The 27,516-nt window shown below is 45.1% G+C and overlaps 1 protein-coding gene across 3 annotated transcripts in view; it reads right to left on the bottom strand.

Moving 5' to 3' along the window:
- NTM (neurotrimin) overlaps window positions 1-27,516 on the bottom strand; it is a 1,373,850-nt gene that overhangs the window by 661,733 nt on the left and 684,601 nt on the right. The window contains exon 1 of one of the 3 annotated variants that reach the window (XM_068240419.1): window positions 23,300-23,320. The exons of the other annotated variants lie outside the window; for them this stretch is intronic. The gene's annotated coding sequence lies outside the window, so the exon portion shown is untranslated. Of the gene's footprint in view, window positions 1-23,299; window positions 23,321-27,516 lie in introns of those variants that run through there. 3 annotated transcript variants of the gene reach the window in all.

Here is a 27,516-nt window from a genome sequence, read left to right as displayed (position 1 = left end):
GCACTGTTCACTTCTATGGGCAGGGCCAGCCTTATGTTTCACAGCGCCCTAAGCAAAGCTTGACATTGGTCCCAACCTTTCGGATACAGAGAAACAAGCACATTGGGGCACATTCACTAAATAAAGGTAAAATTGCCATGTGCATAAAACACATGCAAATTGTACCATTATTTATGCCAGTTGCGTAGCATGTGTTGCAGCCGCAACAGGCACATTACTTAGGCTATGCTAATACACAACCAGCAAAAGTAACGCAAGTAGCACATACCAAATGTACCGCTATTTACTGAATATTCCCCATTATGTTTTTAAAATACCAACCTCCTTGGTTATGTGCTGTTGTCCCTCCTCACCTTAGTACATGCTTCTCTGATATTGCCAAGAAGCATGTTTGTATAGCACTCATGCTATATAAACGTTGTTGTTGCATGATCATAAAGGGCAACAGTTACTGTGCCGGTGTGCATCTTTATTGAGGGTCTGAGGGAAAGGAGTGAGGGCTGGTTTAAGGGTGCTGTGGAATGAGTGACAACAAAGACAGTTGCTGGGGCATGGGGGTAGACAGTGAGGCTACTGAGGAAGCAAGGTGGTGTGTGAGCAGAGAGAGTGGAGCTTATTGAGGGTCAAAAGAGAAAAGAGTAATGCTGTTGAGGCTGTTGGGGACAGGGAGGAGCTTACTGAAAGTTTTGGGGGGGGGGGGGGAGAAGAGTAAACCACCTCATATGATGCATTTGTACAATTACTGTATACATTCAAATGTTGCTAATACAAGGGCATGGAATGCTATCATTCCTTGCATATTTCTTCTAAATTTCCAGTGGTAATCAGTCAGAGAAGGAGGGAATGGGGATAGTGCAAGAGAAGCAACTGTGAACCACCTAGAGAGCTAGATACAAACAGACCCTAATTTACTCAGTTTGAAAATCGGTGGACAGCAGTTGAATGTAATCTGACATTGGGTGGCAAAAAGTAGCAACTATCCCAAGTTGTATCAGATACTGGTAAATTTTGATGAAAGGTGAGTTGCAATTGCAGTATTACACATGAATCTTGAGCAAGGTTTTGAAATCTAGGACTGTTGGATATATTCTAAAAAGTTTCCAAAGCAGTTTCTGTGAGTAACTACAAGTGCACAACCGAGTTTTACCCGTTTGCTGGATCATACTGGCTATTAACAAAAACTGTAAACCAAATTCTCAGTGTCATTCAAATCAAGTGCCTCCATCACTGATTAATAATTACACGATTTCTGATTTTGGTATCTGTCAGCAAGCTTCTGGCCCAGAAGGATCCTATCATGCACACACCTCAAAGCTCATGCAAAATAGAATAAAAGCAGGACAATGACACTGATACAACCATAAATACCTCAGACACTCAGACAGAATAATAAAGGACAACTTATTACACTTTACAATTATGTAAGGTTAAAATAATGAATGCCAAATGCTGCTCACTCTCTACCCATCTCATTCTCAGTTTCAGCATACAATGTGCCATAGAAGGACATAGGTGTGGAAGTGGAGAGGCTGATAGTTGGAGTTTAGCTCACTTAGGATAATTGACTGACGTCCAGAAGGCTGCATTCTCATTACCCACAATGCATTAGGGGGCCAGGTATAGGCAAAGGGGGTTCTAAAATACAGTACATGTAAAACAGCTGTTACTGTTCCTGAGTTGTGACAGAATCTTACTTCAAGTTATAGACAGGCACAGAGGTATGTGATCATGCCTTAACCATTTTAGCCCGCGGGGATTTTTCACCTTATGCATCAGAGCAATTTTCACCTCCCATTCATTTGCTAATAACTTTATCACTACTTAACACAATTTATTGATCTATATCTTGTTTTTTCGACCACTAATTAGGCTTTCTTTGGGTGGTACATTTTGCTAAGAATTATTTTTTTTATAAATGCATTTTAACAGGATCAATAATCCACGCTACCATAATTAAAATCTATGTATTTTATTTGCCCGTTTGTCTCGGTTATGACACCATTTCAATTTTGTCTATCACAATGTATGGCGCCAATATTTTATTTGGAAATAAAGGTGCATTTTTTCCGTTTTGCGTCCATCACTATTTACAAGCTTATAATTTAAAAAATGTTCGTAGTATACGCCCTTCAAATGCATATTTAAAAAGTTCAGTCCCTTAGGTAACTATTTGTCTTTTTGTTTTTTTTTATTGTAATTTTTTTTTTACATTAAACATTTTTATATTGGGTAATATTTTGGTGTGGGAAATAAAGTTAATTTTTAATGTTACTACCGTACCACCATGGCAAGTCTGACACTCTGAGTGAAGAAGATTTTGGAATTCTCATTCAAAGTCTCCGCCCCACTACCTGCGACCTGGATCCTGGCCCAACTGGATCCTTAATGCAGTGCCCAGAGCTGATCAGGCCAGCACTTCACAAAATCACTCAGTGCTCCTTGCAAAGTGGACTTTTCCCAGAAGAACTAAAGAAAGCAATCATAAAACCCCTCTTGAAGAAACCATCACTAGATCCTGATTCTGTAACCAACTACAGACCTGTGGCGAACTTACCATTCCTATCAAAAGTTATTGAGAAAGTAGTCGCCAACCAGCTGGAAGCCAGGCTTACAGATAACAACATCTTTGATACTTTTCAGTCAGGATTCAGGAAAAATCACAGCACTGAAACAGCATTAACAGAGTAATGAATGATCTACTTACTGCAACAAGGGTGATTGCTCAATTTTGATTCTTCTTGACTTGTCTGCAGCATTTGATACTGTGGATCATGAAATACTAATCCAGCGACTGAAGAATTACTGTGGCCTAAGGGGTACTGTTCTTAGCTGGTTTCAGACCTTCCTATCTGGCAGGACACAGCAAGTATGTCTGGGCACACACTACTCTAATCCAGTGCCACTTCCCTATGGAGTTCCACAGGGTTCTGTACTATCACCATTACTCTTTGCAGTCTACATGCTCCCACTGGGCAAAATAATCCAGAACTATGGCCTAGGATACCATTGTTATGCAGATGACACACAACTGTATCTGTCCTTCAAGCCTGGCACCCAAGACCCATCAGCATCCATAAATGCGTGTCTAGTGGATTTACAAAATTGGATGAACACCAGCTGGCTGAGGCTGAACTGACAAAACAGAGGTGTTGGTGGTAGGTGGTCCACACGATGGATAAAGTTCAAAACGCTCACCACCTCAATCTAGCAATTGGGGGAGATACTGTATAGTATAAAGACTCTGTGCGAAACCTTGGGGTGATCCTGGATGGTAATCTAAAACTCAAACAGCAGATATCAGCTGTCGTTAAGTCTTCCTTCTTCCATCTAACAAATATAGCGAAAATCAAACACCTTATCCCAGCTGAAGACCTACCTGCCCTGGTTCATGCATTTGTATCCTCCTACCTAGACTACTGCAATGCCCTGTTCATCGGATCTACGGAAAAGGTTCTGCGCCCCTTACAGCTAGTACAGAATGCTGCAGCCAGACTCCTAGCCAATGCCCCCCGCAGCTCACACATCACCCCAGTACTGCAAACTCTTCACTGGTTGCCAGTAAAATGGAGAATCAATTTTAAGATCTGCCTGCTGACATTCAAGGCTCTACACCACATGGGACCCAAATACATAGCGGATCTATTGGAACTTTATGCCCCTCTACGCACCCTCCGCTCTGCCAACAAGATGAAGCTGGTTATTCCCAGGATACACTTAACATTTGGTGCTCGGGCCTTTTCCTACGCAGCCCCTACTCTATGGAACTCACTTCCACAATCAGTACGAGAGGCTCCCTCCCTGGACAGCTTTAAAAAAAGGCTAAAAACTCACCTCTTTTCCCTAGCCTTTGAGACTGCATAATGCAGGGTCACAGCGCTTTGAGTCCCCAGGGAGAAAAGCGCTATATAAATATCATTGTTATTGTTATTATATGTGTAAATTGTAATTTAAAAATATGTAGTTGTAGTATTACTATTTGGCCACAAGATGGCTTCGGTTTTTGTTTTGTTTTTTCTCCTTGTGCTTTTCGCTAACCGGAAGCACAAGGAGGACAAGAAAATATGTGCAGAAAGACTGAAGCCTCTAGTAAGAGCGCTTCGGTTTTTCTGCTAAGGACACGGATCGGTGATTGGGAACCATGTTTCCATTCACTGATCCCAGGGCTGCCGGGGGACAGCACGGGGGTGCGGGAGCGTGCCACCGCAGCAGAGCAGCCGCCTGGATGTGGGCATCACGTCCAGGCGGCAGAAATGGTTAAACTGTAAAATTTCAAATATGTACAAACATATACAAATAAGAAGTACATTTTTTCCAGAGTAAAATGAGACATAAATTACTTTTCTACTATGTTGCTGTCACTTACAGTAGGTTGTAGAAATCTGACAGAAGTGACAGGTTTTGGACTAGTCCATCTCTTTAGAGGGGATTCTCAGGGATAGATTTATTTAGCGAATGGCAGTTACTCTGTCCAACTGCCAAGAAACTGTGTAGCGAGCAGGGAACCTGGCCAGCATCTTTGTATGAATCCTTTTTAGGGAATATCTTTATAAAGAATAAAAGCCTTGCTGAGAATCCCCTATGAAGCGATGGACTAGTCCAAAACCTGTCACTTATGTCAGATTTCTACTGCCTACTGTAAGTGACAGCAGCATAGGAGAAAAGTAATTTATGGCTCATTTTACTCTGGAAAAAATGTACTTATTTGTCTATCTTTGCACATATTTAAAATGGTTCGCTGTAGTGCCCCTTTAAAGCTTCATTTCAGTTATTTTAACTAAACCTCTCCCCATGACTAGCCTGACACCACACTTTCCACACCCCTAAATACTTACTGAAAATGGTAAGAGAAAACTGGCACCAAATGCAGCAGGGAGAGAAATATTCTATGTGCTTAACGTGCAGGGTGAGTGCTCCCTGAACCACTTCCATGAACCATTCAGCAGTAGAGTAAAGCGAGGCACCGCTCCCCTAAAAACTCTTTATTGCGGTTTGGGTAGATACAGAACAGGCGGGTGAAGTGGTGCCTGCCAGCTGTTTCGCAACCTCGTTGCTTTTTCAGAGGCAGTGAACCTCTGAAGAAGTGACAAGGTCGCAAAACAGCTGGCAGGCACCACTTCACCCCTGCCTGTTCTGTATCTACCCACCCCACAATAAAGGGATTTTAAGAGAGTGGCGCCTTGCTTTCCCTTTTCTTCACCCCTACATACTTACCTCTACTATAGCCTTTATCATCTGTGCCACATGACCCCTCCATTTGGACAAACAGTCCATGGAACTGAAGCATCTCCAGGCCTTTGTCTCAACTCCACCTTCATGTACTATACACTAAAAATCCCTATGTGTAATTTGATTGGCGGCTTATATGTTATTTGATAAAGGCCTCATTGTGCCTTCTCATTGGCAGCACAATGACAGACCAGGATTAGCTGACTCATTCGTTTTTCAAAAATTTGAATATATCATATGTTCACATGTAAGTATGAGGAAGATAACATTTATATTCACTAAGTGCCAGAAATTGGCAGGTTGGAGTTTCACAGATTTACAGTAAGGAGATTTGAGCAACCAGAAAGCCAGTCATTTTTGCTTAACAGGATCTAATGAAGTTAATGTTTCTAACCAAAATATATATACAACTGGACAAGACATATAATATAAGGTGGGAAGTAATTTAAACCATATATGTTTAAGCAGTGTTTACTCCAGACAATTTGAAGTATTGATTTTGTTAAGTGTTGATTTAGTGCATGCAAGATGCATGGTGGGAATCACAATCACTATAAAGGATAATTATGGTGGCGGTGACGTATACAAGTAGATGCACAGTGTCCTTTGTGACATAGGATGCTGTGAAAAGTGGGTGACCTCTCCCCCTCACTCTCATTTTCCGGGGTCAGACACGAGACATTAATGTAGCGGCTCCAGCTGTTCAGGCGATAAAAACCTGCAGTGCACAAACTTTCTTTATGGCGCGGCTCATAAAACGCTGAGAAATTGCTGAAGCAGTAACCTGCTCGCTTTTACTAGCGGCTGTAAATCTGTCTTCTCCGGGCGGAATCCTGGAAGGCTGCACTAACCTTTTCCTGCTCTGCTTCTGTGCCTCTGGAACAGCACCCTGCTTATTGATCCTGCCGAGCCCCTTGAAAGAATAGCAGAGTTCAACTCTGGACCAAAATACTTACCTTAGAAAACCCGTAATTTGGCCCAACGTTCCTTTATAGGTCTGCAGATCCCCAGAATGATTATCATAATACAGGCCTTGAATTGTTTGCAAAACCACAATCCAGCCAAGCATCCCTTCACCGATCCTCTATCATCCTGTAAAGCCCCTAACTAAATGTCACAATCTAGCCCCTATGCCATACGTTAAAGCACACCTGAAGTGAGAGGGATATGGAAGTTGCCATATTTATTTCCTTTTAAACAATGCACATTGCATGGCTGCCCTGCTGATGCTCTGCCTCTAATACTTTCAGCCATAAACTCTTAACAAGCCTTCAGAACAGTTGCTCTGACTACATTTGCCAAATGCTTGTTTCAGGTGTTTGATTCAGATGCTACTGCAAGGGAAAAAAAATCCAGCAGGATGCCAGACAACTGATATGGTTTAAAAAGAAATAAATATGGCAGCCTCCATATCCCTCTCGCTTCGGTTGTCCTTTATATTTTGTCATAGCAGATGAGCATTCCCTCACTGGGTTTCCTAAATGATCACACTACAATTTGGTCGACCTAGCCCTTAAAATTGTTCAATCCCACACCCCGCAAAAAAAACAAAAAAAAACAAACAATTAAATTTTTGTAGGAGTACCCATGGTTAACACAATCCAACAACTAAGTACCTCATTATTGCACGTTATTGGATTGGACATGAGACATGAGATGCTAGGTTACATTTTAGTAATTTTGGTAGCTCTGCAGAATCCGTAGGGAGTTCTTTGCCAGACACTGTTTTTTTTTATGGACAATTAGGGGGTACAGGGGTGGAATTGTAATTTGGGTGTTCTCTTTAAGGGCTCTTTCACACAGGAAGCCCCAGGTAAGATGTTTATTTTTGTAATGCTTTTTTTTTTTTTTTTTTTTTTTTTTTTTTTTTTTTTTTTTTTTTTTAGCTTGGATGGTTTCTTTAACCTCCTTGGCAGTAATGACGAGCTCAGCTCGTCCATTACCGCCGGAGGGCACCGCTCAGGCCCGCTGGGACGATTTTGATAATTTTTTTTTTAATTACACGCAGCTAGCACTTGCTGGCTGCGTGTCTAACTTGATCGCTGCCGCCCGCCGCGTTCGATGGACCCCGATGGTATGAGAATGATGATGATGGCCACACTTGTTATATGACGTCTGGCAGATAGGCCTTCAGACTCTAGGGGTCACCAAGAGGAGATGGGGAAAGGGATGTGAACATGAGGCCTCATCAAAGTTTTGCAGATGATTTGTAGTTGCACCTCTGATTACATTATTTCTATTGTACCTACCCCATTATTTCACCCAGTAACCACTATTTACAGCTTATTAATTCAATTCATCTCACACACTATTCCCACCCCACTGAGCCAAGGATGGTACCAACTCAGGAAAGGCAGATGTGCTCCATCCACTCATACACAGTGTTACTAAGTTCCTGCTAAGCTTCTTCATGATATGGTGCAAGCCCTCTTAGCAGAACCGTGCCCCTAAAAAGAAATCCAACATTTCAGATTTCGGGGGGTATTTGTGATGAAATTTTAGGGCTCAGGTAGAACAGGTTCATAAATTTCTTATTGGAAAGTAATTTACAAAATGATAAAAATGAAAGACATACAAACAACACGCCAATCTACATTTTAAAGATGTGAGGACGTGGTGGACTTAATGCTTGATATGAAGAACTCTAAATGGAAGTTTCAGAGTGACTTTTAAGCCTGAGTGGGGCAGGCTTATTCTCTCTAGCTGCGCATTAGTGTGACCATTTATGGTGGCCCACATTTGTGAGTATAATTCATACAGTAGTCTGTCATTCACTTCACACACACACACACACACACACCACAAAATGCTACACTAGATCATACATGTCAAACTCCGGCCCGCGGGCCACATTTGGCCCTCAGAGCCATTAATCTTGGCCCTCAATTGGTTTCCCAACTTTGCATTATGTATGGCCCACTCTAGACCACCAGGGAAGCTATATAGGAGGTGAAGCCCTAGATCACCAGGGAAGCCATATGGCAGGGTTTCTCAAACTTGTCCTCGTGACTCCTCAACGGTGCATGTTTTGCAGGCAATCTCACCTATGCAAAGGTGGGTAATTAGTGTCACAGCTACATGGAATCTACCTAGCGGAGACACTAATTAACCCCCCCCCCCCCCCCATGCATAAGTGAGGTTTCTTGCAAAATATGCACCATTGGGGAGTCGCAAGGACAGGTTTGAGAAACACTGCCATATGGGGAGGTAGGGGGAAGCACTAAACACTAGGGAACTGTATAGGGGAGGGTGGGGGTCTCTAGACACCAGGGTACTGTATAGGGGAGGGAGGACCACTAGACACCAGAGAACTTTATAAGGGAGGAAAGTGGCCAGTAGACATTGAGGTTGGCCTGCATCTAGGTCCCAGTGTACAATTTTGGCCCGCGACTAGGTCCCAGTATACAATTTCAGCCCACTTTGTATTTGAGTTTGATACCTTTGCACTAGATTACCTTCTTTTTTTGAGCCAATCTACGGGGTGGTGAAAAGAAATCAGACGTGAAGCTCAAGAATCTGGATAGAACGTCAGAGTAGTTTTCTCTGTGCAGATCATCTCTTAATTGTATGTCATTCTGTGACGTTCCAAACTGGAAAATGTTGGTGTGAATCATTTTTATTGACTTTGGTTGCAATATAGTGTTTTTTTCGTAGCTTGAGTAATGGGCAGAGCGTACTGAATCTTCTCATTGTTTTGCTCATTTAAATGTCATCGAAAATGCAGGCCTTAAAAATACATGGTGTAACATATCCGTGCATGTTTTCCCTAAATAATTAAGTCCAGAGTCTGGCTATAATCAGATTATGCTCAGTGCAAGTTTAAACAACATCTGCTCATTACCCAGCAGCCCCTGTGGTCGCCGGCACTCCGACAGGTAAAAAAAAAAGAGCCATACATTAAAATCTGGTATGTTTCGCTGTAAACAGGGGACAGATTACACATTATAGCAGCCCTGGGAATACAGCTTTGGTTAAGCTTAAGGGAATTGTATGGCTGACACAGTATACTGGATAAAATTAGCACCCAAACAACTGGCTGTCTGACTGTCAGAGCTGTCACTCATTTCTGCTAAATACATTTCCACAGTAGAGGAAATAGCCACAGTGTACGCAATGGATATAACCAATCTCTCTCTCTATAATATATATATATATATATATATATATATATATATATATATATATATATATATATATATATATATATTTATATTTATATATATATATATATATATATATATATATATATATTTATTATTATTATTATTATTTCAGGCACATACAAGAGAAAAAAAAAAAGATCTCAAGGTGAGAAAATATATATCACGCTGAATATCTATACGGATTTAGAATGGGTGATGTGTTAGGAACAAAACTATGCCACATAATGATGGAAATTGAATTCAGGGACACCCTTAAAGAGGAACTTCAGCCTAGAGTAACCAAACATACTGTCATTAAGTTACATTAGTTATGTTAATTAAAATAGATAGGTAATATAATCTCTTACCCACACGGTTTTAAAAGAGCAGGCATGATGGCAGACATCTTTTTGGTTGAAAGGAGGTGACAGGGAGCATGAGACACAGTTCCAACTGTCCTGAGCACCTCTCCCAGTTGCTAGGCAACGTGAATAACATAGGAAATCCCATCATGCTCTGCACAGCATCAGAGAAAAAAAGCCCAGGCTTTTTTTCTTTGATGGGGGGAGCTTAGCTAAAAATGCAGCTAAAAATGATGCTTTGGTAAGAAAAACAAAGTTCTGATGAATGTGAAAGTGTTAAACACCAAGCCTTTTCAGTTCTGCTGAGTAGATTTCTAGTCCGGAGGTTCACTTTAAAGAGACTCTGAAGCCTCCCTCTCAAGCATGTTTGCCATAACTAAAATGCCACATCCCCGCGGCAGAAAACTAAATGTAATCACCCCAACACCCCTGGCAAAATCCACAACTTTCTTGGTCGTGGACAGTCTAAGGTGCAACCTGGTAATGTGTCAGACTGACACATCATGTACCAAAAGTGTTTTACTGGGTTTAGGTCAGACAAGTGTGGGAGCCAGTGAATAGTTTCAATTACTTTATTCTCCAAGAACTGCCTACATATTTTGCCACATAAGCCCAGGCAAAATGCACCAGGAAGAACCCAGGACTCACTACACCAAAAGGTTCAAAATTTCATCCCGCTACCTGATGGCAGTCAAGATGCTGTTGTTTAGGTCTGTGAGTCCCTTCTTCGATATACCTCACCAGATCATCACTACCCCTTAACTGGTTAATACATTACAGATAATGTTCTCCACGGCTTCTTCAGACCCTTTCAGGTTTGTCTGCTCTCACCTATAAAAAACATAGGATGCCACCTGTGGACCTGCCAATTTTGGTATTCTCTGGAAAAATGTCATTCGAGCTCCGCGATGCAGGGCAGTAAGCACAGGACCCATTAGAAGGCATTGGATCCTCAGGCCCACCTCATGAAGTCTGTTTCTTATTATACCAAGTAGTAGCAGTAGGGTATTGTACCATGTTAGCCATCGGTAAAAGCAAGAAGTTTTAAACCAGGATGATACCATTTATTGGCTAACTAAAAATGAATAAAAATAAGCAAGCTTTCGGCCTTGCAGCCTTCGTCTGGCTTATATCCTGTTAGTTTGCAAACTGGTGGTACAGACAGCTTATATGCATGCAACATCAAAAGGGAAAGCAAATATTTTTTCAAGCATAAATACATGTCATTAAGATGCCTTAATTCACACAGACCATCGACCTGGGGTTAGCTAAGATGAGGATCCTGGTTTAACACCTGCTCACAGACCTCGGAGTTGGACTGACACAGAGGTATCGTAAATTCTTTGTTCACAAGTTCAGCTATAGTGGCTGAGAAAGTTCAAATATCATCAATCTCATACCAATATAGAAAGTTGTTGTCCTTATTCAAACCGTTCTGCACAGCTTTGAACCAATTTATAAATTTTGTTTCTGCTATTAATCGATCATTTGATGTTTTGAAGCCACCCTTCAGGGCAGTGACACGAAGATCATGCATGCTGTGTCCGTTGGACCGAAAGTGTGTAGCAACTGGGAGTCCAGATTTGGTATCATTAACCACTTCACCACTGAGGGGTTTTACCCCCTGAGCACCAGAGCAATTTTCACCTTTCAGCGCTCCTTCCATTCATTCGTCTATAACTTTATCATTACTTATCGCAATGAAATGAACTATATCTTGTTTTTTCCGCCACCAATTAGGCTTTCTTTAGGTGGGACATTATGCCAAGAATTATTTTTTTCTAAATGTGTTTTAATGGGAAAATAGGAAAAATGTAGGGAAAAAAATTATTTTTCAGTTTTCGGCCATTATAGTTTTTAAATAATGCATGCTACTGTAATTAAAACCCATGAAATTTATTTGCCCTTTTGTCCCGGTTATAAAACCATTTAAGTTATGTCCCTATCACAATGTTTGGCGCCAATATTTTATTTGGAAATAAAGGTGCATTATTTTCAGTTTTGCGTCCATCCCTAATTACAAGCCCATAGTTTATAAAGTAACAGTGTTATACCCTCTTGACATAAATATTTAAAAAGTTCAGTCCCTAAGGTAACTATTTATGTATTTTTTTTAATTGTACATTTTTGAATTTTTTTTTAATTACCAAAAAAAAAAAAAAAATGGAGTGTGGGAGGTAATGAGTTAATTTTTTGTGTAAAAGTCATTTATTTGTATGTGAAAAATGTGTAGGGTGTAGTTTACTATTTGGCCACAAGATGGCCACAGTAACTTTTTGTTTTAATGCGACCTCCAAGCGTCCTTCCGGAAGCTTGGAGGAAGTATAAGGAGGCTGGACACGTGAGTTTTTTTTCACAATGATCGCGCTGCCCATCGTAGAGCAGCGGATCATTGCGGGGCTTAGATCAACGAACGGGAATGGATTTTCCCGTTCATTGATCTCCGGGCGAGCGGGCGGCGGCGTGTTTACTAGCGGCGGGCGGCGTGTTTACGAGCGGGAGCGCGGACAGCGTCGGAACGCGGAAAGTACGGATTTCTCCGTCCCTGGGGGTTAAAGGACGGAAAAAGGGACGGAGAAATCCGTACGGGCGGGGGTAAAGTGGTTAATAGTGTGCCTGTGTCCATTCATACGTTTGCGCAGAATTTGTCCAGTTTCTCCCACGTACATAACATTGGGGCATTTAGCACACATGATCAGATATACCAGATTGGTGGAACCACAGGAAAATGTACCTTGTACTCTGTACTCCTGTTGTGAACCTGGTATCGTTACCCTGTCAGTGGAGTAAATGTGTCTGCAGGTCCCACATATTTTTTGTCAGCAGGGTGATGTTCCGTTTTTGTTGAGGCCTATTCAAAGAACTCCTGACAATCAACCGTTTTAGATTGTGTGGTTGCCGATATGACAAGAGTGGAGGTTTAGGGAATATCGTTCTCATTCTGTGATCCTTGTGTAAAATGGGATGTAGTTCCTTAGCAATCCTCCTTAAGATTTCCAGGTGTGGGTGACAACCAAAGGGACACGTTCCTCTTTCTGGTTTTGCTTATATTTCAGGAGTTCAGTCCTGGGGATGTTGCTGGCTTTCCTGATTTGGGTCTCAGCCATAGGAGGACTGTAACCTTGTTTAATGAAAGTATTCTTAAGGCGATCCAGGTGCTTGTTTCTGTCCATCCTGTCAGAACAAATCCGGTTGTACCTTATTGCTTGGCTGTAAATTATAGAGTTCTTAATGTGCTTAGGATGAAAACTGTCATATCTTAGGTATGTGGGACGGTCGGTAGGTTTGCGATACACAGAGGTTTGTATGTTGTCACCTCTGATGTATATGGTGGTGTCCAGAAAGTTAATCTCTGTGTGAGAGTAGGTAAGTTTCAATTTGATTGTAGGATGGAAGGCATTGAAGTCCCTGTGGAACTGGAGAAGATCATCCTCACTTGCGGACCAGATGATTAAAATATCATCAATGAAGCGGAAGTAGGCCATGGGTTTTATGCCACATGCATTGAGGTATTCCTCTTCGATTTTGGCCATGAAGAGATTAGCATACTGTGGTGCGAATCGCAAACCCATTGCCACGCCCATCTGCTGTAAATAGAGGTCCTGTCCAAAAGTGAAATAATTATGAGTGAGAATGAATTTGACCAATCCCAATGTAACAAAGGTGGTCCAGAAGCCCAATTACTCTAAGATCAGCCAGGGTGGAGGGGTCAGTCCCTGTTCATAAGGAGAGGCTCCCTTAAAGATCGCAGCTCAAGTAGGTTCAAGCTCTTCAACTGAACACGAACACTGACTCCATAACAGTAAATCGAGCATGAGATCTAGGTAACAGGGGTCGTTTAGTCCAAAGAAGATAGATAATAGGAAAAGGATAGAGCAATTTGGCCTCAAGGTCCTCTCGTCGTCCCCATAACAGAGGACCACTGTGCCAACTGCGCATATTGAAGTTTAGGAGCTACCAGACCCCCCTCAGTTTTATCTCAGGCAAGAAATTGATAGCTAATCCTAGGGGCCTTTGCAAAATAAGATTTAAGTTTTTTCAGATATATGATTTTAGGCAATTTGGTCATTTTAAGAGCATTTACTCTGCCCGTTAGGGAGATATTATAATCATTCCACCCCCTCAACAGGGAATGTAATTTAGAAAACATTGAGGTATAATACAATTGAGTTAATGAGGGGGTGAGGCTAACTCCAAGATATTTCAAACCTCTATTCTGTACTTTAAAATGAAGTTTATTTCTTATTGTTTGGATAGGGACATTCACACAAGAGATCTGCTGGAGGTCATCTAGTAGAGCTCTGACTGTATTCATCCTGTTCCTTCTTTCCTAAAGGAGCAGATACTGGTCCTGCCGATGGGTTAAAATGAGCCGAAGATGGTTCACTAGCGCTTATTTATACTTACCTGGGGCTTCCTCCAGCACCACAAGCACCGTGGCCTACCTCGCCGTCCGCCTTGGCTCCTCCGTTATGCAGCTATGACTTACAGCAGGGGTCTCAAACTCGCGGCCCTCGATACAATATTTTGTGGCCCCCGCTGGCAAAAGCGACACGGAAGCGAACTATTTTTGCCTATATTACCTTATAGTTCGCTCCAGTGCTCCCAAGTAATCTGCCGCATCCCCGCCGCTAAACGAGGGCTGCAGAGCCCCCAAATCCCCCGGGCAAACATTCAAGACTGCGCTGAGGGGCAGAGCTTCCAGATATAGCTCTGCCCCTCCTGATGTCAAACGCCGCACGGATCGCCGCCTCTCCCCGCCCCTCTCTGTGAAGGAAGAGTGAGAGGGGCAGGCGGAGGCGGCAATCCGCCGCGATTGACGTCAGGAGGGGCAGAGCTGAAGCTTAAAGCTCTGCCCCTTGCAGGAAATGCTGGCGTATTGCCCCCCTGGCGATTTGGGGGCTCTGCAGCCCTGGTTTTGCGGCGGGGACACATGAAATCCCTTATGCGGCCCAGCCTCATCCTGACTTTGCCTCCTGCGGCCCCCATGTAAATTGAGTTTGAGACCCCTGACTTACAGTAATCCTGGGAGTTGCTGCCTTCTGCGCAAGCGCAGCTAGGCAGCACACACTCATTGTGCTCCCATCCTCCGAAGCACTCTGCTCCAGCACAGACTCACAATGTTCCAGGCGATGGGAGCTCGGCTGAGCAATGCATATGAAGAAGCCCACGACTGGCGGCGACTGACGAGATTACCGGGAGTTGTAGCGCAAGAACAGAGGGGCTGAAGAGGACGGCGAGGGAAGCCACAGTGCTAATGAGGCTGGAGGAAGCTCAATTTAAGTATGAATAAGTGCTAGTGTGCCATCTCTTGTACACTTTAAAGGAGAACTGTAGTGAGAGGTATATGGAGGCTGCCATATTTATTTTCTTGTAAGCAATACCAGTTGCCTGGCAGTCCCTGCTGATCTATTTGGCTGCAGTAGTGGCTGAATCACACCAGAAACAAGCATGCAGATAATCTTGTTATATCTGTGAAAATTGTCAGAAAAACCTGATCTGCTGCATGCTTTTTCAAGGTCCATGGCTGAAAGTATTAGAGGCAGAGGAGCAGCAGGATAGCCAGGTAACTAGTATTGCTTAAATGGAAATAAATATGGCAGCCTCCATACACCTCTCTCTACAGTTCTCCTTTAAGGACCTACTACAAACCTGCTCAACTCTCCTAGTGTAACTGCTTGACTCCTTAAATCTCCTCCGTGTTGGGAGAGACAGACCGTGCTGTGAGACACAGCTAGCCTTCTAGCAATTGTATATTTTGATGTGCCATCCTAGAGCAGTTGGACTACCTGTGCAGCTTCTATAGGCTCCAGGTATCGCCTCATGTTACCAGTAGTGGCACTGATCATAGCATAATAAAAAATAAGTGGGGAAACAAAAAACAAACAAACAAACAAACAAAAAAACAGAAGAGTTGGAGGTCAGTGGCCTCCACCTGTATTGTTTTGGTGGTTGCCTCAGTGTTTAACTCTAGTGCACCGGGAGGAAGCCCCAGGTAAGTATATTTTTTTAATCCCCATCTCAAATTCCCTTTAAAGAGACTCCGTAACAAAAATTGCATCCTGTTTTTTATCATCCTACAAGTTCCAAAAGCTATTCTAATGTGTTCTGGCTAACTGCAGCACTTTCTACTAACACAGTCTCTGTAATAAATCAATGTATCTTTCCCCTGTCAGACTTGTCAGCCTGTGTCTGGAAGGCTGCCAAGTTCTTCAGTGTTGTGGTTCTGCTATGAACTCCCCTTTATGCAGACTGCCTGTGTGTTATTTAGGATTAGAGCAGCTTCTCTCTTCTCTCTCTTATCTTTTACAAGCTGGATAAATCGTCCTCTGAGCTGGCTGGGCTTTCACATACTGAGGAATTACAAACAAGGGCAAAGCTGTTTGCAGGAAGAAACGAGCAGCCTGAAACTTCAGTGCATGGGGGAAAGAAACACACAAATGATCTCTTGAGATTCAAAAGGAAGGCTGTATTACAGCCTGCTTGTGTATGGATGTATTTTCTATGTGTGGACATACTGTACATCAACCTACTTCCTGTTTTGGTGGCCATTTTGTTTGTTTACAAACAAACTTTTTAAAACTGTTTTTAACCACTTTTAATGCGGCGAGGAGCGGCGAAATTGTGACAGAGGGTAATAGGAGATGTCCCCTAACGCACTGGTATGTTTACTTTTGAGTGATTTTAACAATACAGATTCTCTTTAAGTACCTGTTTGTATTTCTTCACTTTTGAGGACACTGTTATTCCTGACCAAATTTACAACTTTAATATTAGTTCCAGCCTTGCAAGGAACCCCTACCACACTTCACTCGTTCTTCACCACAGCATGATGGTATTATTATTATTATTGTCATCATTTAGTATTTATATAGCGCCGACATATTACGCAGCACTGTACAGTATATGTATATATATATATATATATATATATATATATATATATATATATATATATATATATATATATGTATATATATGTGTATATATGTGTATGTGTATATATACGTATACATACATACATACATACATCTTGTCACTCACTGTCCCTCAAAGGAGCTCACAATCTAATCCCTACCATTGCCATATGTCTATATTATGTAGTGTAAGTACTGTAGTCTAGGGCCAATTTTTTTAGGGGGAGCCAATTAACTTATCCATTTGTTTTTGGAATGTGGGAGGAAATTGGAGTGCCTGGAGGAAACCCACGCAGACACAGAGAGAACATACAAACTCTTTTGCAGATAGTGCCCTGGCTGGGATTCGAACCAGGGCCCCAGCGCTGCAAGGCGAAAGAGCTAACCACTACGCCACCGTGCTGCCCATGGTGTGTATCATAACAATCACATTAGCTTTTTGTCAGTCGGTAAACAAGTAGAAGGTAGGGTTAAGACAATGAGTGGAGAAAACACAAAGAAGCCTAGAAGAAACTTTAAAACTTTCTCAGACCAACAGCATAGCCAACAACCATCCTGAAGTCTCTGTCACAGCAGGGCAAAGTGCCAGTGGACCCCTGCAGAATCCTCAAAGAGCCCTGGAGTTCCACTGAAACGCCTTTGCAGTTAGCAAGAAATGTACTGATTTCTTGCTTCTGAGCTAACAGAGGTGCTGCCATGTGTACTTAGATGACATTTAAAGGGTACCTAAAGTAGAATGAAAGTGAATGGTTTAACTTTCCTGGGGCTCTTTCTGTGCCTCGCCGTCATTCCACGCTCCTCCGTTCAGCTTCAACGCCACTCTGAAAGCTGGGCGACTGGACCAGTCGCTGGCTACTGTCCATGTGTGGCCCGGGCACCTCCTTGATAGTGCTCCTATGACCATGCAAATTCTGCACATGCGCAGTAGCAATTTTTATGTACTTTGAAAATGCAGAATGCTCCTCTCCACGGGAGTGCAGTCAGGAGGCGCACAGCAGCCTCGAGCTGTCATAAGGGTGCTGAACAGAGGAGAGGGGAATGACAAGGAGAGCACAGAAGGATTGCATGGGGCTGGAGGAAAGCCCCAAGTTAAACTGCCCACTTTTACTTCACTGTAGGTTTAAATAGCCAGGTGATTCCAGATGCAATAATTAAGTCTATATACCCCCTAGGTGTAAGAACTAAGTAGCTCTGTACCCTCAAATAAAAGAATTCCCCCAGGCAGCAGTATTGTGAACCCTTTGTGCTGCTCAGATAAAAGTACTGGGTAGCCGTGTGTACCATTCCAGATAGCAGTATTGGATAGCCTTTTGCCTCAGCCCCTCATGGTATAACAATATGTATAGGATGCAGAAATCATGGACTGGTAATAAATATAGGGTGCAGAATTCATGGCCAGGCAGTAAATATGGGATAAAGAATTAAAGGAATGACAGGAAATATGGTGCGTAGAATTCATGCTATGGCAGTAAATATGGGGTGTAGTGAATATGGGGTGCAATAATCATGATACAGCAATAAATATGGCATAAAGAATTCATTCTGTAGTAATAAATGCATTGCACTACACTGCTGGATGAGAACCAATGTCTGGGTATTTTATGACCAGCTTACAGCGAGGATGTGGACAAATTGTCTTCCTGGAAATCATGTGTATTCTAAAATAAGCACATTATTTCTATGTATTCTAAAATCATCACATTGTCTATTACCAGCTGCTGCTTCTGATATGACATCTTTCTGACAACACAGAGGATTGGCTGTGTGTACTGAATAGTCAGAAGGCATTCTAGGGTTATAAGAGGCAGAACTGGAAGAAAGATTACACAATCAGGAGAGAAAATATTAGAATTGATGTGGGGTTCAGAAGGAGGAACCATCCTCTGCAGTGGTCCCTCCCTATTGAGACACTTTAGACTCCATCTTTACAAATGTCCTCTTCTTTCAGAACTTATACTTGTATCAATCACGGCGCATACTTCAATCCCTGTAAAATCATAAAATGCAAATAGTGCCCAGTACTGCTTATATCAAGCTATAGCTAGCACCTCGTGATGCACACCTGGGGGTAGTGCCACCACCTTAAGAGGGAAAAGTAACAAATCCCCCTTCGTGTCCGCACTCACCGAAGGAGTGTCTTGCTCTATTTCATATCACACCCACACTGCTTTGCCAGCCAAGGAGAATGAAGCAGATGTAGATCACTAATCCATTTATTGGAATAAAAGCATCCTGCAGGCTTACAGTTAGATGGTTACAAGTCTCGGCTCCACCGCGCATAGTACAGAGCCACTCGCTTCCACTGCTCGTCCTGCTTCCGGGTGACGTCAATGCGCTCCTCCGACTCCGCCCTACGCGTTTCGTCACGCTCCGTGACTCATTCAGGGGCCCCTGAATGAGTCACGGAGGTGACTCATTCAGCAGTGTGGGTGTGATATGAAATAGAGCAAGACGCTCTTTCAGGGAGTGCGGGCACGAAGGGGGTTTTTGTTACATTTCCCTCTCAAGGTGGTGGAACTACCCCCAGGTGTGCGTCACGACTGGTGCTAGCTATAACTTGATATAAGCAGTACTGGGCACTATATGCATTTTATGATTTTACAGGGACTGAAGTATGTGCAGTGATTGATAAAGTATTACTGATTGAGGTGAACCTCTTGTAATTGTGATCCCCTGTCTCTGTGAGTGTGGTATTTCCAGTGGAGCGCAGTATCTCTTGAGAAGATTTGGTAAGTCTTTCAGAACTTATGAAAAGGATTACAGACACTTTGCGCATATCTGTGAGTGCTTTCTCCAGGGGCTCTGATTTCCTCACACAACTTGAAAATATCCTGGCTATGGCCCCGTTTCCACTATTGCGAATCCGCATGCGTCTTGCGTATGCGGATTCGCATAGACAATATAAGTGAATGGGCCTGTTTCCACTTATGCGTCTGCGGGAGCGTTTTATTGTGCGGAGAAAATCTGCACGGAACACCCTGCAGAATTCGCCTGCGTGTGGAATGCAGGCGAATCGCACACAATGTATTTAATAGGGAAATCGCATGCGTTTTCCCCATGCGTTTTTTGCAGCGAATTCGCATAGGTACCAATGTAAATTCACACAGGCAGTGACATGGTTAAAATCGCATATACCCTCACCTATGGGAATTCGCGGCAAAAACCGCATGCAGAATCGCATCCGCATGCGATTTCATCAGTGGTGGAATCCAGGCGATTCCGCACCGCAATAGTGGAAACGAGCCCTAATACTTTTAGCCACAGACCCTCAACAAGCATGCAGATCAGGTGCTCTGACTGAAGTCTGGATTAGCTGCACTAACCGCACTAACCGCAATAGTGGAAACGAGCCCTAACTGCCTTTCCCATAATCCTCCCTAACTAATAGCCTGGCCGTATGTATAGCAAAGAAAGACAGAGCCTGCCATGACAGGATCTGTCTTAATGATACAGGAGCAGGGTTAAAGGAATACTGTAGGGGTCGGGGGAAAACGAGTTGAAGTTACCCGGGGCTTCTAATGGTCCCATGCAGACACCCTGTGCCTGCGCAGCCACTCCCCGATGCTCCGGCCCCGCCTCCGGTTCACTTCTGAAATTTCTGACTTTAAAGTCTGAAAACCACTGCGCCTGTATTGCCATGTCCTCGCTCCCGCTAATGGCACCAGGAGCTTCCTGCGCAGGCCCAGTATGGTGTATGCCTGCGCAGAAGACTCCTGGTGACATCAGCGGGAGCGAGGACACGGCAATACAGGCGCAGTGGTTGTCAGTCTTTAAAGTCTGAAATTCCAGGAGTGAACCGGAGGCGGGGCCGGAGCATCGGGGAGTGGCTGCGCGGGCACAAGATGTCTGCGTGGGACCATTAGAAGCCCCGGGTAAGTTCAACTCATTTTCCGCCGACCCCCCCTACAGTATTCCTTTAAATACGTACCGGATTTAAAGAGACTCCGTAACAAAGATTGCATCCTGTTTTTTTATCATCCTACAAGTTCCAAAAGCTATTCTAATGTGTTTTGGCTTACTGCAGCGCGTTCTACTATCACCATCTCTGTAATAAATCAACTTATCTCTCTCTTGTCAGACTTGTCAGCCTGTGTCTGGAAGGCTGCCACGTTCTTCAGTGTTGTGGTTCTGTGATGCATCTCCCCCCTCCAGGCCCCTCTCTGCACACTGCTGTGTGTTATTTAGATTAGTGCAGCTTCTCTCTACTCTATTATCTTTTACAAGCTGGATAAATCCTCCTCTGAGCCGGCTGGGCTTTCACATACTGAGGAATTACATACAGGCAGAGCTGTCTGCACTCTGCAGGAAGAAACAGCCTGACACTTCAGTGGAAGATAGCTGCAGGGGGAAAGAAACACACAAATGATCTCTTGAGATTCAAAAGGAAGGGTGTATACAGCCTGCTTGTGTATGAATGTATTTTCTATGTGTGGACATACTGTACATCAACCTACTTCCTGTTTTGGTGGCCATTTTGTTTGTTTATAAACAAACTTTTTAAAACTGTTTTTAACCACTTTTAATGCGGCGAGGAGCGGTGAAATTGTGACAGAGGGTAATAGGAGATGTCCCCTAACGCACTGGTATGTTTACTTTTGTGCGATTTTAACAATACAGATTCTCTTTAATGTAATTCAATTAGACCTCGCCACTAACCTCCCCCCCCCCCCCCCCAGGGTGGTATCACTCCCACGCCGCTCAGCTGGACCTCACCACTAACCTCCCCCCGCAGCGTGGTGTCACTCCCACACTGCTTAGTTGGACCCCCCCATGCAGTGCTATAACGATTCAGGTGCATGCTGAAATAAACTGCAGTGTGCCATCCAGAATCGCTCCGGCATGCAGTACAGATGGCATGCTATTGACAGGATAGTCAGCGTTGCGGTGTGCGACTCGCATGCGGGGAAAAGCTGCAGATTTGGGATGCATTCGGTTCTAGTTGAAATGAGCCTGAAGGCTTGTGTGAGCCAGCCCTGAGAGTTCAGCTGTGCTTTTCACTCATAGCTCTAATGGATACCCTGTACCTCATAAATGATTTTTTTTTTTTATATGTTACGGCCAGAACCCGAAGTTTGGCCAGAACTAGAAGTGGCCGGCCACTTCGGGTTCTGGCCGGCCAATGTGCGAACTGGCCGCTGCGCTGCGGCCAATGTGAGAAATGCAACAATTCCTGTAAGGTTAATGTTATGTTGTGGCCGCAGCGCAACGGGCAAATGTATCACATCTTACTTTATTCAATGAAATTAAGCCGGCGACAATGTGCGAACTGCCTTTTTTATCTGCCTCTCTCTCCTCCTCTGCCTCTCTCTCCTCCTCCCCCCCGCCTCTCTCGCTCTCCTATGGGCAGCCGGGCGGGGACACGCGTGTCCCTCCGGAGTCGTTCGTCGCGGCAGGGAATCCTGCCGTTCTTGCAGAGCGGGTGCTGGCAGAAGCAATGTCTGCAGCCTCCCCGCTCTGCTCTCCTGCCGCGACGAACGACTCTCCTGGACACGCGTGTCCCCACCGGCTGCCCATAAGAGAAGGAGAGAGAGGCGGGGGGAGGAGAGAGAGGCGGGGGGAGGAGAGAGGCAGAGAAAAAGCCGGAGGCTTAATTTCATTGAATAAACTAAGATGTGATACAAATTTGCCTGCTGCGCTGCGGCCACAACATAACATTAACCATACAGGAATTGTTGCATTTCTCACATTGGCCGCAGCGCAGCGGCCAGTTCGCACATTGGCCGGCCAGAACCCGAAGTGGCCGGCCACTTCTAGTTCTGGCCAAACTTCGGGTTCTGGCCGTAACATATACAAAATCTTTGTAGTGTATGTACAGCTCTTCCACTCAAACTAGAATACGTGCTTCTACTGTTTTTGCTAAGCAATCATAAATTGTATTTTCATTTAGGGCTCGTTCACACCATAGGGCGTTTTGCGTTTTTTTTTTGAGCACCTGCGATTTTAAAAAACGCCCTAAAATGGCTTGTGCAATGAATCCTTATGGGATAGTTCATATCCGCGTGTTTCATCTGCTTTCCACTCAGCAAAGCGCTGCCCGTACCATTTTAGGGCAATATTGCTACAATAGAAGGTATAGGAAAAATGCAAAACGCTCACAAAATTGCTTTATGCGACAATTGCGTTCACGCATACATTTATTATTTTCCGGGTCAAAGAGCTCACTTCCAAAATAACAAAAGTGTTTTACAAAAAAAAAATCGTAATGCGAAGCAAAGTGCCGGGAGGGGAAAAAACAATCATTCACAAAATCGCAAAACGCTAGCCTCAGCGATTGCGATTTTAGATGTGAATAAAGCCTCACGCTACATTTTCAAGCTGCTACTTGGAAAACACGTATATATCGCCAGTATTATATGATACAGATTCTGTGTTTCATCTATCATATCAGTTTGCGCCTCATGGCAGTCTAGGCTCCTGTAGAGTGCAAGCTCCTCAGACCAATTCAGCCCTGGCAAAAGAGCAAGAGATTTACAACTCCAGAAACAGTTGTTAACAAAGCCGCCTCTCAGCTATTAGAACTCAAATAAAGGCTGAACGGCAGCGCCTCCGAACATTAATATTTACCACTTAGATGTTTGCGGATCAGACACTCCGAGACAAAGGCTCTGTTTATTCTGATTATAATAATTATCTCTTATTTATTAAGCCGTACCGTTCCGCAGAATTCCATCCTACCGGGATAAAGCACTTATTCATGACAGCGTCTGAAAACCCAGGATGTAGAGACTGAGGAGGTAAAAATTAACATTACAGCACCCAGTGCTGATAAATAACGGCGTCTGGAACATTCACACCCCAATAGCAGCTCTCATAGCAGCAGGGCGGCAGTGCTGGAATGTCAGAGGAAATACCTATGCACACTGCCATCTGCTGGCCACAGCGCCCAGGCACAAGTCAGATCAACGGAAGCCGCCGGTGAATCATTTCTTTAAAAAAAAAAAAAAACCTGTAAGGAGTTTTGTGATTTTATAGCGTAGAATAAATTCCTTTCTGGCGGTGACGGCGAATCGTGTTAGAGTTTTATTGCTTCTTTTGTGTCCTTAATAAAACTGGATTAAAACGAGCATATCCTGAAGTGGCTAAAAACAAACCTGTAATTGAAATGGCTGCTGTGTCCTATTTCACTAGAAATGGACAGTCCCTCTGCTATCTACAGTCTCTTTCAGTTTCACATAGGAGGCGGAAGGCGGCAAATTCACCACCTGGCTGCTGCTTCTGTGCACTGCACGACGTGTCTCAATGACACGTGGTTATACAAATGCTGTCAGCTGCATGCATTTGACACTTGTAGCCACAGCAGGCTGAAGTGCTCGACGAGCAGCGGAGCTGCATGTTCAGCCTTTTCTGTAAGGGCTGGGCTAGTTCACACTGCAAGAGCAATTCAGCCTCTTGTGCGAAGGATGGTTCTCACTGCAAGGGCAGTTGCTTTGTTAAGCCTCTGGTTCTCACAGCTAACCAGAGACAGCATAACCTAAAGATTTGATACTTTCCTGGGGCTTCCTCCAGCCCCATAAGAACATTTGAGTCCCTCGCCATCCTCCTGCGGTCTGGCATTCAGCCATGATCAGCTCCCGGTAACTGGCTAAGTAGCGTCAGTCGGGGTCTTCTGCGCAAGCTCATGACCTTTGCGCATAAGAAGAAGACCCAGTGGCGGACATACGGCCGTGCAGGCCGTGCCGCAGCACGAGGGCCCCTGAAGTTCCGCTGCTTCAGGGGCCCATTAAGTATTGTTGGTTTTTTTTTTTAATTTTACCTTTTATTTTTTTTTAACCTGGGGGGCCTTGACTCCTGTCCTCCCCCTCACCTCGGGCCCCCCCTCATGCGGCAGAGAGCGGAAAATACAAGAAGTCTCCAGGGCTGCAGCAGACGCTAGAGGCAGCTGCCGCTTGGTCTCCCCTGTCTTCAACTCTGTATACTGCTCGCTACTAAACCAGGAAGTAGCGAGCAGTATACAAACTTGGAGACATATCGGAGACCAAGCAGCAGCTGCCTCTAGCGTCTGCTGCAGCCCCGTAGACTTCCTGTATTTTCTGCTCTCCCGCCGGCCGCCGCGCATACCGGGAGGAGGGCCCCCCGAGGTGAGGGAGGGAGGATAGGAGTCGGGCCCCCCACCCGGATAGCTATCCACCCACCCGGCTACCGTACCCACCCGGCTACCTACCCCGCTACCTAACCACCCACCCGGCTACCTACCCGGCTACCTAACCACCCTGCCGGCTACCTACCCGGCTACCTACCCACCTGGATACCTACACACCCACCCGGCTACCTACCCGGCTACCTAACCACCCACCCGGCTACCTACCCACCCGGCTACCTACCCGGCTACCTAACCACCCACCCGACTACCTACCCACCCGGCTACCTAACCACCCACCTGGCTACCCACCCGGCTACCTGCCCGGCTACCTAACCACCCACCCGGCTACCCACCCACCCGGCTACCTAACCACCCACCCGGCTACCTAACCACCCACCCGGCTACCCACCCGGCTACCTACCTACCCGGCTACCTAACCACCCTGCCGGCTACCTACCCGGCTACCTAACCACCCACCCGGCTACCTACCCACCCGGATACCTACACACCCACCTGGCTACCTACCCGGCTACCTAACCACCCACCCGGCTACCCACCCACCCGGCTACCTAACCGGCTACCTAACCACCCACCCGGCTACCTAACCACCCACCCGGCTACCTACCGGGCTACCTAACCACCCACCCGGCTACCCACCCACCCGGCTACCTAACCACCCACCCGGCTACCTACCCACCCGGCTACCTACCCGGCTACCTAACCACCCTGCCGGCTACCTACCCACCCCGCTACCTACCCGGCTACCTAACCACCCACTCGGCTACCTACCCACCCGGCTACCTACCCGGCTACCTAACCACCCAACCGGCTACCTACCCACCCGGCTACCCAACCACCCACCCGGCTACCTAACCACCCACCCGGCTACCTACCCGGCTACCTAACCACCCACCCGGCTACCTACCCGGCTACCTAATCACCCACCCGGCTACCTACCCGGCTACCTAAGCACCCACCCGGCTACCTACACACCCACCTGGCTACCTACCCACCCACCAGGCTACCTACCTACCCACCCACCCGGCTACCTACCCACCCGGCTACCTACCAACCCACCAGGCTACCTACCTAAAGACCCACCAGGCTACCTACCTACCCACCCACCCACCCAGCTACCTACCCACCCACCTACCCACCCACCAGGCTACCTACCCACCCGCCTACCCAGCCACCCACCAGGCTGCCCACCCACCCGGCTACCCAGCCACCCACCAGGCTACCTACCCACCCGGCTAAGGGCTACCTACCTACCTACCTGGCTGCCTACCTACCTACCCACCAGGCTACCTACCCACTCACCCACCAGGCTACCTATCCACCCAACCACCCATGGGAACTGCGCGCCGGATGGAGGCTGGGACAGGAGGTCTGCTGCTGCAGGTGAGTAAATGGTTTTTTTAATTATTTATTTTAGCAGGTGTATGTTCTGGGCAGGTCTGCCACATGATTGCGTGTATGTTCTGGGCAGGTCTGCCACATGATTGCATGTATGTTCTGGGCAAATCTGCCGACATGATTGCACGTATTTTCTGGGCAAATCTGCTGACATGATTGCACGTATTTTCTGGGCATATCTGCCGACATGATTGCACGTATTTTCGCGCGCCGGATGGAGGCTGGGACAGGAGGTCTGCTGCTGCAGGTGAGTAAATGGTTTTTTTAATTATTTATTTTAGCAGGTGTATGTTCTGGGCAGGTCTGCCACATGATTGCGTGTATGTTCTGGGCAGGTCTGCCACATGATTGCATGTATGTTCTGGGCAAATCTGCCGACATGATTGCACGTATTTTCTGGGCAAATCTGCTGACATGATTGCACGTATTTTCTGGGCATATCTGCCGACATGATTGCACGTATTTTCTGGGCATATCTGCCGACATGATTGCACGTATTTTCTGGGCATATCTGCCGACATGATTGCACCTATTTTCTGGGCATATCTGCCGACATGATTGCACGTATTTTCTGGGCATATCTGCCGACATCATTGCACGTATTTTCTGGGCATATCTGCCGACATCATTGCACGTATTTTCTGGGCATATCTGCCGACATCATTGCACGTATTTTCTGGGCATATCTGCCGACATCATTGCACGTATTTTCTGGGCATATCTGCAGACATCATTGCACGTATTTTCTGGGCATATCTGCCGACATCATTGCACGTATTTTCTGGGCATATCTGCCGACATGATTGCACGTATTTTCTGGCCATATCTGCCGACATGATTGCACGTATTTTCTGGGCATATCTGCTGACATGATTGCACGTATTTTCTGGGCATATCTGCTGACATGATTGCACGTATTTTCTGGGCATATCTGCCTACATGATTGCACGTATTTTCTGGGCATATCTGCCGACATCATTGCACGTATTTTCTGGGCATATCTGCCGACATCATTGCACGTATTTTTTGGGCATATCTGCCGACATCATTGCACGTATTTTCTGGGCATATCTGCCGACATCATTGCACGTATTTTCTGGGCATATCTGCCGACATGATTGAATGTATTTTCTGGGCAAATCTGCCAACATGATTGAATGTATTTTCTGGGCAAATCTGCTCACATTATGTGTATTTTCTTGAGAAAACCTGCACAATTACGTGACTTTTCTGGGGAAAGGGTCACCAAAACTTGGGCCCACTGTCTTTGCGTTGCACTTTTCAAGGGAACCTGAGGTGAGAATAATATGGAGGCTGCCATATTTCTCTCCTTTTAAGCAATACCAGTTGCCTGGTTGCCGTTCTGGTCCTCT

The sequence above is a fragment of the Hyperolius riggenbachi genome, chromosome 6, assembly GCF_040937935.1.
Source record: "Hyperolius riggenbachi isolate aHypRig1 chromosome 6, aHypRig1.pri, whole genome shotgun sequence".
Taxonomy (NCBI): domain Eukaryota; kingdom Metazoa; phylum Chordata; class Amphibia; order Anura; family Hyperoliidae; genus Hyperolius; species Hyperolius riggenbachi.
The sequence above is the reverse complement of the archived record's forward strand: the minus strand, read 5'-3'. Positions and strand labels throughout refer to the sequence as shown.